The 12,232-nt window shown below is 38.6% G+C and overlaps 1 non-coding gene across 1 annotated transcript; it reads right to left on the bottom strand.

Moving 5' to 3' along the window:
* Nucleotides 1-5,558: 5,558 nt before the first annotated feature.
* Nucleotides 5,559-5,664, bottom strand: LOC122054346. Its single transcript, XR_006132671.1, has one exon. It is a non-coding gene; the product is annotated as a small nucleolar RNA R71 (small nucleolar RNA).
* Nucleotides 5,665-12,232: the final 6,568 nt, after the last annotated feature.

Below are 12,232 nucleotides of genomic sequence, written 5' to 3'. Positions count from 1 at the left end.
TTTGCGTTGCAGAAACCTCAAAGTCCCATGCCACCGGATCCGTGCGAAGATTAAAAATTTCATGTACTTGTTTTCTAACCTAGATCTACACTAGATCTACATGTTAAGGGTTCATACCTTTGATGCGAAGCGCTTCGCTTATCCCGCTCATCCAAGGTTCGCCGGATCTCAAGGGTGTCAAGTGAACACCCCTCTCTGTGTATCCACACGAACAAAAAGGTGGAGAAGAAACCTTAGAGTGTGCTAGCACTCTTGAAGGTTTCAACCAAGGTGGAGGAGAGGGAGAGAAGAAGAAGCAAGGAGGAAGAAGATGAAATCAATGAGCACAAAAATTGTAACTCACTCCCATTCTAGGTGGCCGACCACTTTAGAGGTTTTTAAACCTCCATGGAATATCAAGAGTCACAACTCTTGATCTCCCTCATGATGTGGCACACACATAAGCCAACCTTGATGATGTGGAACATCATCATTGGTCCACCTTATGCCAACTCACAAATGAGTTGGCAAATGGTCAAGTCAAACTTGACCCTTCATCTTCCTTCTCAAGTCAAGTCAAACTTGACCTCTTCTCTCCCATGGTTGATCAAATCTAACCATTTGATTCAAACCAATTTAATTTAATGAATCTATATTCATTGAATTAAATTGACTCAATGAATCCAAATCTAATTAGACTCATTTAACACATGAACCAAATTGAGTCCAACTCAATTAGTTTAATTTGGATTACTCTTAATCCAATTTGGTTCATCATATGAACCTAATCCTCTTGGTTCATCATATGAACCTAATCTCCATCTAATTGCCCTTTGTGTACGACCCTATAGGTTCTTGTAACATTGGCAATGCTCCTAAACCCATTTAGAAGCATAAGTAATGAGCGGTATCTAGCAACACATCATTACTACCCAAGTTACAAGAATGTAGAGATCCAACATCACCTTGTGACTACTAATTGATACTTTTCACAATATATGACAATGTCCTTCTATCCTTGACATATAGATTGATCAATTTGAGGCATAGACGGTGTTAACCTCTGATCAATCTAAATCTTGAACTCCAAGTAGACTCACTATAATCAAATGAGCTCAATATCTCATATTGACTCATTTGGGCATGACCATACACTTAGTGGTCTCACTCTATCAAGAATAACGATGTCACTTCCGTTATATAGGAGGGATAGATCCCATCTACATCACTCACATCCCTCCGCATAATTTGTTACATACCCAGTAATCGCCTTTATAGTTCACCCAGTTACGGGTGACGTTTGACGAAGCTAAAGTATGAAACTCCTTATGTAGGGAACCATGGTAACTTCAGGTCCAAGGACTAATAGTCATACTAATAGCCACATGAGAAAGTATATGACACTCATATAACGATCCATGATACTTTCTCATGGTGGGTCATTCAGTATACATTCTCCAATGCATACCCATGTGTCAACTTGATATCTCTATATCCATGACTTGTGAGATCAAGTCATCGAGTTGACCTACATGCTAGTCTTGTCGCATTAACATTGTCCCTGAATGCTAATACTTGACTAGGAATGATTAAGAGTAGTGTTCTCTATATCATCTCACTATCGATTCAACCAATCGATTGATATAGATAAGAACCTTCTACTCAAGGACGCTATTATACTTAGTTATTTGGCACCAATACAAGTAAGTATAATAATCAAAACAAATGCCTTTATATACATAGGAATATGATACAATGAGTCCATACAACAATCATCAAATGATTGGCTCTAGGGCTCTAACTAACATGAAGGGTGTCATATTAGCAAACTATATCCTTCCACAGGAATTTCTTAACTGCATCTTCAATTATTCGGGTCAATGTTTCAGCTTGGACCCACTTATAAAAATAATCAACAAAAACTATGAGAAATTTCTTATGTTGAAGTTCGATCGGAAAATGACTCATAATATCCATGTCTTACTAATCAAAGGCGGTTGATACAGTAGAAGTATTCAAAAACTCTCTCGAGTAGTGAGAGAAGTTCTTATGCCTTTGGTAATAAATGCAGGTTGTGATGAATCGGGCAGTATCAACCTACATTATCGACAAGGAATACCTAGCTTATAATGTCTTCCGAGCGAGTGCCCTTCATCCAATATGATTCAGATACCTCTGTGGACCTCCCTCATTACATAATCGACATCTTTTGCATTGAGACACTTGAGGAGGGTGCACAAGAAGGATCACCTATACAACATGTCCCTAATAAAGTGAAGCTAGGAGCCCTTCTTTTGAGCAGTCGACCTTGTTCCAGATCGGTAGACAAAATTCCTTGCTTGAGATAAGCAATGACGGGTATTCTACAATCGATAGGCTCATCATGGTTTGAAGCTTGTTCGATCTTGAAAACTAGTAGAGTTTGAGACACACGATCGTCCATTCTCTAACATGTTAGCTCACTTACTGTAAGTATCCCGGGTTGGTTTTGATGTGATCATCCAAGTTAAGTTAGGCTATATACTTTTTGATGTCTTATGTCTAAGTGTGCAGAGAGTTAAGAGCACAAGAAGTTTAATGAGAGACGCAGCGAGCGAGAAAGATGACACAGAAAGCAAGTTGACAGACTCAATATATCCCATGGATGAGGAGATACAGAAGAGTACACTGGTGGAAGAGAAAGGCGTGAACGACACTTCTGAAGGATGAGAAGCCGGGAGGAAAAATGCTTGAAGAGAAGACCGGAGGTGGGTTTAAGTGAGCTCAACTCTGGACAGCCAGAACATCACCCAAGCGATTGGACAAAGTCAACCGTTGAATTGACTGTATCTAGGTGCCCGAACCTAGTCCAGGTGCCCGAATTCCTTTGGGCCACATCAGTGAGCTATTGTCGAAAAGGATCAGCACAGAATCCATGTCAACCAACTCCAAGCGCCGAACTAGGTCTAGGCACCCTAGAAGTGAAGACCTATTAGAAAGAAACTATTGTAGAGTGGATCGAGTCAACCACGTTTAGACACTTGGACCGGGTCTGGGACCTCGGACCAAGTCCAAGAGCCCAGGAGGTACCATGTCAGCTAATGGCTAACTTTGACCAATGGACTATTGATGTGCGAAGATTATATACTCTTTTATGCATGTTTTTACGCACATTTACATACTTTGAGCATGCTTGATCTATGCATTTTTATATTTCCAGCTTTCCTTTTAGCATATTTACTCTTTTGGTTCGGAGATCTGCTTTTTGTGCATTTTCTGTACACAGGAGTCGATTTGGTGAAGAATCTACATCTTTGGGCATGCATTGGAGGAAACGAAAGGAGAAAGCACCGGGCCGTGTACCTCACACGGCCATGCACTGGGATGGAGCTCGGGCCGTGTGGAGTTTGGCACCAACAGAAGAGGAAGATGACATGGCCGTGTGGACCTCGCACGGCCGTGTCAAGATTTGAAGCCAACCAGAGCAGAAGCCTTACATGTGGATCTACACGGCCGTGTGAGACTTCCAGAGACCAAGCGGGTGTGGCGTGTGCACCACACCTGTAGCATTTCCAGAGTAGAAGGGTTACGGCGTGTGGAGTCACACTGCAGCGGCTTGGCGAGAGGGAATGGACATGGCGTGTGAATCTCACTGCCGTGTCACGGGCCATGTGGCCCGATTCCTCCTCTATTTAAACCCTTCTTCATGAATTGAAAGGATCTCTCTCCCTTTGGGAGAAAGCAAGATTTGGTGGTTTCCTCCCATTCTTGGGAGGATTTCTGGGCGATTCTAAGGGAGATCTCGACGATTTCGACTCGGGAGCGAGGATTGGATCCGAAGACAAGGCTTCTTCGTAGATAAGTTTTCTCTTTTCCCCTCTTCTTGTTTTCTTGGATTGGGGATTCAAGGAATGCTTGTAATCTCTATTTCTTCGGATTTTCTTCCTCGATTCATGGAGTAGATCTTGTATTCTAGGATTAAGGGAGTATTTGTATGATGGATTGATGTAATCTCTTATGGATTTGCCATTTTCTTGTTTCAATGACATTATCTTGCTTGTATCAATTAGATCTTGAATGATTGATGGTGATTTGTGCTTAATTCTCATTCTTGATTGATTGTTTGGATTTCTTATGGACTTTGTAAAGATAAACTCTCACTCGATCATCCGAGGGATCCACGTGACAGGTGCAAGCCCGTGTAAGGACGTTTGAGAGATAATCTTGAAGAGGAAATAGGGATATTCAAGAGAGTAGGATGGATTTTATGATTAGCTTCTTGTATCTTGATAGATTAATGAGTCGTGGGCTTCTACGTTGATATCCGAGGAAGGCATAGTAATAGGTGCACTTCTGTGTAAGGACAACATAGGTTCATGTCTAATTAATCCTATTTAGATACATTTCTCAGTCCTTAGCCGGTTGTCTATTGCAAGAGGGAACCGGCAACTTTCTACATGTTTGGCAATTGAGGGATAAGAATTGGTGAACCATTTACATTCAAGAAATCTTACAAAGAAACCGAAACTCCTAGAATCTTCCTTTATCATAACCCAAAACTCTAAACTCTTGTTTGTTGATCTTTAATATTAGATTTGATTACCTTTACTTTGCTTTTGAAACAATTGGATAGTTGTTTAGCTAATTCGCATTGAGACATTTCTAGTGCTTATTCCAGTCCCTGTGGATACGATAATCTTTTATATTACTTGCGACATTTCCGTACACTTGCGGAGAGTAACAAGTTTTTGGCGCCGTTGCCGGGGACTGCGCTATAACATTAGGAATTATCAATTGAGTTAGACTAAACATAATTTTTTTTTCTTTTGATTTGCATAGTTATAACTAATTGTTAGAATTCTGTTTTCGTAAGTTTTTCTTTTCTTGAATAACATTCTTGACAATTCTTTTTGTTGCAATTCTAATTCTAATTCTAACTTTGCATTCTTGATTTCTAGCACTCTAATCTAACTTTTCTCTGTTTTCTCTTTTGATCTAGTTTCTTTCTTATTTTCTTTTGTAAACATATCTTGCAATTTTTAGCATATGAATTATTCTAGATATTTTTCTTTTTCCTTTTATCTTTTCTTTCTTGTTTTCATTATGCACTTTCTTTCTTGCAATTTAAATTCTGCATTTGCTTTCTTGCTTTTCATATTGCATTTTATTTATTGTTTTTGATTCTTGATAATTTTCTTTTTATTCTTGAATATCCATGAGCACTAACATGTCAAGCAGGCCCATGAGAAATTTTTCTACACCCTTTTCTGCAAGATTTTTATCTCCCATTGTGCAACCTCAAATTGAAGCAGAAAGTTTCCAACTAGACCCAGAGATAATTTTCATGATACAAGGTCACAAATTTGGAGGAGAAGTATCAGAAAGTCCTTATCTGCATCTTGAAACATTTTTAGAGATTTGTGATTTGGTGAAATGCGAAGGAGTATCAGCAAATGCAGTTCGATTGATGACATTTCCTTTCAGTATCAAGGATAAAGCAAGGACTTGGCTATATTCTCTCTGTCCTCAAAGCATCACAAGTTGGGAACAATTGGAGAAGCAATTTCTGAATCATTTTTTCCCTCCAAGTAGAACGGTGTATATGAGGAATTGCATAACAAATTTTGCTAAGGCATATGGAGAATCATTATTTGAAGCATGGGATAGATTCAAGAGTCTTCAAAGACAGTGCCCTCATCATGGTTTTGAAAAATGGTTGATTTTGCACATATTCTATGGGGGAATTTCTTTCTTAGACAAGACTTTATTGGATTCATCAGCTGGAGGTTCTTTTATGGACAAAAGTGTAGATGAAGCTTATTCATTAATTGATCAAGTGACATTGAACCTCCGTGAATGGTCGAACAAAAGTTGGATGGAATTTCCCTCAGATATTCAAGAAGTGAAAGCCATAAATGTAAGAGAGCCTGTCAAACAAAATGAAATTCAACCACCTAAAAATGTTGAAATTCACAAGTCACAGAGTGAGGAGTTCAAACATTTGGGGGCAAAGCTTGATAGTATTGTTTCAAAATGGTTTATAGAAGATCCCCCTCCTACACAGTCAAGATCCAATGAAAAGTGTGATGATGTTTGGTTGAGAAGTGGAAAAAATCATGAAGAACTTCTGAAGAACGACATGTTTAGAATTGGGGAGAAGAATAATAGAAGATCACAAGAACTCAGTTCCATTTCTCTGGGAAGTTCCCAAAGGCCAGAAGTACCTTTCCCTCAACGATTAATCACACCAACATTAGATAAGCAAGTTGGACCTCCTCCAAAAGCTCAAAGGGAATTTGGGAAAAAGGGAGTTCAGTCTTTCCTAGGACCTTCACTAAGGGTTCCTTTTCCACAAAGGTTAGTGGGGGTCAATGAAAATAAAGACTTCGGCAAATCCTGTGACACTAATATGGTTGAGTGTAGATTTTTGAATATATATGAAGATGAAGATTTTTCAGATGAGGATTTTATTGATAATGTAGTGGTAAATAAGTTTTCAGATCTATCTCAAAATTTTATAAGGTGTTATAGTGACATCAAATTTTCAGATGATGAATGTGATGTGGTAGATCAACTTAAAACTGCAAGTGAAGTTATTGATCCTCTTGTTATTGATTCTCCTATTGAGGACATAGATGTTGGTTTATTTTTGATGTATGTGTTGATGATGATGATATGGAAGAATGTGTAGGGAGCTGTGTTGTGGAAGCAGCATCTCAAGGATCACCACCTTTGTCAAGACAACCCTTAGAGGTTTTAAGAATTGATCATGTTGTGGAACAATGTGTAGGGACTTATACAGAGCTAGTAGAGTCTCGAGAATCACCATCATTGATATCATCAACACCTAAGCTAGAGCCAGAACCATCATTTGATTCAGAGGAAGTCACATCTACATGTTTAGAAATTTCAGGTATTTCTCAACAAAGTAAGGTTAGTATTTCTTGTGATCTTTTGGAAAACTTTATGGAGGTACCTATAATTGACTTTGTTGGATGTGATTCAGTTTTTATTACTTATTCATCTTATCTTGATATGGTTCTAGCTCTATACTATATAACATGCTTGTGGGAGATTTGTTTTTCTTTTGGATGTGCAGATTTCACATGGGCCAATAATTGGAAGCTCAATCTGAACCGTCTTTGACCACCTGAAAAAATTTCCAAGAAGACGAAGATGGAGAGAGTTATACTTTACTTTGTAGATCCTTTTTGAAAGCTCCCTCCATAATAAGAGCCCTTGGTAGGAGGGTTCTAAAATATCTTACCCCTCCAAGAGCAAGATTTAGATGAATCTAATGAGGTGGTCGAGCTAATGACCTTAAACAAGCGCTTCTTGGGAGGCAACCCAAGTTCATTTTCCTTATTTTCTTTTATGTCTTTAGTTCTCTCTTTATAATAAACATGTATCCTCTACTTAATTTTTCTTGTCTATCTTATTGTTGTAGAATTCAAAGTTGTGGAGGAATGTGAGTATTGGATGGAGGAGTATCTTTAAAAACATGAACGTCAACCATTTGGAGCTCATCACTTGGTAACTTCTTTTAAAATCTCCTCCACATTGTTTTTAGTTTTCATTGGGACAATGAAAAATTTAAGTCTGGGGGGATGCATTAGATGCATTTGATTTGCTTTGTTTGTTTTTGTTTTTGCTTATGTCTTGCATTTTGTTTTGATTTTTTGTGGCATACATCTTGAGAACATCAAAACTTCACTTATATGCTTTCTTGGATTCAAGTGAAATGTTAGCACGATTATTGTCTTGATTCATGATGTTCGCATGATGCTACTAGTAAACTTTGTGTAGTTCTTTTTTCTATCTTGGGAAGCATTAATAAGCTAAGAATCTTATTGTGATGAGTTTTAGTTTTGGTTCAACCTTAAGGATTTTATCTTCACTACACTTGTGCTTGATGCTTGAATAGTTGATGTCATTGAAATAGTCATGATTCATCTTGTTTGCTTAGTACTTGGTTTCCATGGTGATTTCTCAACTTTCATTTTGGTTACTGGATGAGGCTCAAATCATTAAAGCTCATTTGGAAAAATCAAAATATCCCAACATGTGTGCTAAAAGTACATTTATGAATAAGTTTTGCACAATGCAAACACTTATAAAAAAAACAATAAGGGATATAAAAAACAGTTGTCATGAGTGGAATCTAGCAAGTCACCCCTTTGAGACCGAGTTAGGTTACTGGGGAAATGACTGTTTAGTTTCTCTTGAGATTGAGCACACCTTTGAGACCTTGGGTTAGTTGAGAAATATGAACCAAGTGAACGGTAAGTAAGTGCCTATCACTGGTTACTTGTCTTTCACTGGAAACATTAGGAATTCAAATTTGATGACGACTTGACTAGGACATGGATTGAAACTTGAAGGGTGTTGAGTTACTTTTACACTGCGCACAAGATTCTTATGCTTGAACCATACTTTACTTATTTCCATGATCAAGCTTGTTAATGAAACTTTTTGATAGAGTTAGGAAAGTGCACTGGGTTTTATGAATGTGTTGTAGAACATATGAATTTAGACTGCAACATTTTGCTTGAGGACAAGCAAAGGTTTAAGTCTGGGGGTGTGATGTGCGAAGATTATATACTCTTTTATGCATGTTTTTACGCACATTTACATACTTTGAGCATACTTGATCTATGCATTTTTATACTTCCAGCTTTCCTTTTAGCATATTTACTCTTTTGGTTCGGAGATCTGCTTTTTGTGCATTTTCTGTACACAGGAGTCGATTTGGTGAAGAATCTACATCTTTGGGCATGCATTGGAGGAAACGAAAGGAGAAAGCACCGGGCCGTGTACCTCACACGGCCATGCACTGGGATGGAGCTCGGGCCGTGTGGAGTTTGGCACCAACAGAAGAGGAAGATGACATGGCCGTGTGGACCTCGCACGGCCGTGTCAAGATTTGAAGCCAACCAGAGCAGAAGCCTTACATGGCCGTGTGGATCTACACGGCCGTGTGAGACTTCCAGAGACCAAGCAGGCTGTGGCCGTGTGCACCACACGGCCGTGTAGCATTTCCAGAGAGCAGAAGGGTTCTGGCCGTGTGGAGTCACACGGCCGTGCAGGTTTGGCAGAGAGGGAACTGGACATGGCCGTGTGAATCTCACACGGCCGTGTCACGGGGCCGTGTGGCGCCCGATTCCCTCCTCTATTTAAACCCTTCTTCATGAATTGGAAGGGGATCTCTCCCCCTTTGGGAGAAAGCAAGATTTGGTGGTTTCCTCCCATTCTTGGGAGGATTTCTGGGCGATTCTAAGGGAGATCTCGACGATTTCGACTCCGGAGCGAGGATTGGATCCGAAGACAAGGCTTCTTCGTAGATAAGTTTTCTCTTTCCCCCTCTTCTTGTTTTCTTGGATTGGGGATTCAAGGAAAGCTTGTAATCTCTATTTCTTCGGATTTTCTTCCTCGATTCATGGAGTAGATCTTGTATTCTAGGATTAAGGGAGTATTTGTATGATGGATTGATGTAATCTCTTATGGATTTGCCATTTTCTTGTTTCAATGACATTATCTTGCTTGTATCAATTAGATCTTGAATGATTGATGGTGATTTGTGCTTAATTCTCATTCTTGATTGATTGTTTGGATTTCTTATGGACTTTGTAAAGATAAACTCTCACTCGATCATCCGAGGGATCCACGTGACAGGTGCAAGCCCGTGTAAGGACGTTTGAGAGATAATCTTGAAGAGGAAATAGGGATATTCAAGAGAGTAGGATGGATTTTATGATTAGCTTCTTGTATCTTGATAGATTAATGAGTCGTGGGCTTCTACGTTGATATCCGAGGAAGGCATAGTAATAGGTGCACTTCTGTGTAAGGACAACATAGGTTCATGTCTAATTAATCCTATTTAGATACATTTCTCAGTCCTTAGCCGGTTGTCTATTGCAAGAGGGAACCGGCAACTTTCTACATGTTTGGCAATTGAGGGATAAGAATTGGTGAACCATTTACATTCAAGAAATCTTACAAAGAAACCGAAACTCCTAGAATCTTCCTTTATCATAACCCAAAACTCTAAACTCTTGTTTGTTGATTTTTAATATTAGATTTGATTACCTTTACTTTGCTTTTGAAACAATTGGATAGTTGTTTAGCTAATTCGCATTGAGACATTTCTAGTGCTTATTCCAGTCCCTGTGGATACGATAATCTTTTATATTACTTGCGACATTTCCGTACACTTGCGGAGAGTAACAACTATAAATAGAGCTCTGGTCCTTGAAATTTAATACAACACACTTTGTAATATCTAAATTCTATTTCATTTTTTTCGTGCTTTCACTTTTGTAAGAGGATACTCCACCTCCGATGCTTTGCTCGAAGAAGAAGTCTTTAGTAGTGCTTTTACATAATTCTTGGACTAGCAACTATCCAGTTGCAAACCAAGTAATCTCTAGTCTCTTACTCTATTTTTATGTGTTTTGTTTTTAATTAATTAAGCGTGTGTCCTTGCTAAGTTCTATAGCAAGAGAAAGATAATTTTAACATGTAGGGCTATTCACCCCCTCTAGCAGACCTACTAGGTCCAACACTTACTAGTTTGGTCATCTCATCTGCCTTCTGATTATTTGCTCGGGGAATCTTCTATAAAGTAACCTCTTGGAAATCAACTTTTAACCTTTCGAATATGTTTACATATTTCAGCAATTGATCGCTTCTAATTTCAAAACTTCCTTCTAGTTGTTGAATCTCCAATTGGGAGTCTTAATATATAATTACTTGGGAAGCCTTGACTTATTTTGCTACTGGAAGTCTGGTGAGTAAGGCTTCATACTTAATTTTGTTGTTGGATGCCTGAAAGTTGAGCCAGATAGAAAATTAGAGCACTTCTTCTCTAGGAGATATTTGTAATATCCTGACCCCACTACCTTGTCGGGTGGAGGAGTCATCCACATAATATTCTAAATCTCATCTGCCTCTTGGTCTGGAACTTTTGTCAAAAAATCCACCAAGGCTTTGAGATTTAATGGTAGTTCATGGTTGATAGTGAATATTATATTCACTCAACTTGGTAGTCCACTTGATCAACCTCTCCAAAACTTTAAGGTTAGTCAACACCCGATCCAAACTACTATTGGTGAGGATTGTGATCGAGTGAGTGAGAAAGTACAACCTTAGCCTATGGGCTGTGAGGGCCAGTCTGAGAGCTAATTTTTCCTAATTAGTGTATCTACTTTCAGCATTCTTTAATAAATGTCCTAGGAAATAGATGAGTGTTATATACCATCTGTCTGTTAGAGTAGGACTGCGGTGACTGCTCCTTCACCGATTTAGAGTGCAAGGGTAGTTGGAATAAATATTCATTTAATTTGGTGAAAGCTTCGTCACACTTTGCGTCCCACTTGAACTTTAAAGATTTTCTCAATATCTTAAAAAAGGATAAGCTTCAATCAACTGGGTGGGAGATGAATAGAGAAAGTGTTGTAATATGCCCGACCAATTATTATGTCTCCTTAAGATTATGGGGAGGAGGCATATTCTAGAGTACATGGATCTTCTTAGAGTTTGCCTTGATTACTCATTCAATCATAATTTACCCAAGAAATTTCTTTCTTTTGACCCACAATAGGCACTTTGGGGATAAATTTAAGCTCGTATTGTTTGGGCATGCAACATGTCTCCTCGATATATGAGATTAAGGTATCAGATTGAGCAGACTTGATTAAAATATCTTAACATGCATCTCAATGTTTCTCTTGAATTGATACTTAAAGACCTGATCCATGAGTCGTTGGTAGGTTGCCTCTGCATTCTTCAAACCGAATGACATGATAGTATAACAAAATGTTTCATTAGCGATTATGAAACTGACTTTTTTCCTAATCTTCAGAAGTTAAGGGAATCTAATGATATCCCTAATAAGCATCTAGCATGCATATAAGTTCACAATCAAAAGTAGAGTCTACTAGCTGATCAATACGAGGTAGGGATATCAATCTTTTAGACATGCTTTATTGAGGTCATGAAAGTTGATGTAGATTCCCCATTTACCTCCCAATTTAGACACCAACACCACTTTAGCGAGCCAAGTAGGGAATTAAATCTCTCTTATGTGCCCAACTTCCATTAACTTAGTGATCTTTGTTTGAATTACTTGATCTTGCCATGATGAGAAGTTGCACTTCTTTTACCGAATGAGTCAAACTTTTGATAGTGTATTCAGTTGATGAACTATTATAGTTGGTGAAACACCTGTAACATCCTTCAAGGACCATGCGAAGACATCATAATTGAATATGAGGCA

The sequence above is a fragment of the Zingiber officinale genome, chromosome 3A, assembly GCF_018446385.1.
Source record: "Zingiber officinale cultivar Zhangliang chromosome 3A, Zo_v1.1, whole genome shotgun sequence".
Taxonomy (NCBI): domain Eukaryota; kingdom Viridiplantae; phylum Streptophyta; class Magnoliopsida; order Zingiberales; family Zingiberaceae; genus Zingiber; species Zingiber officinale.
This window is presented reverse-complemented; position numbering and strand designations above follow the sequence as displayed.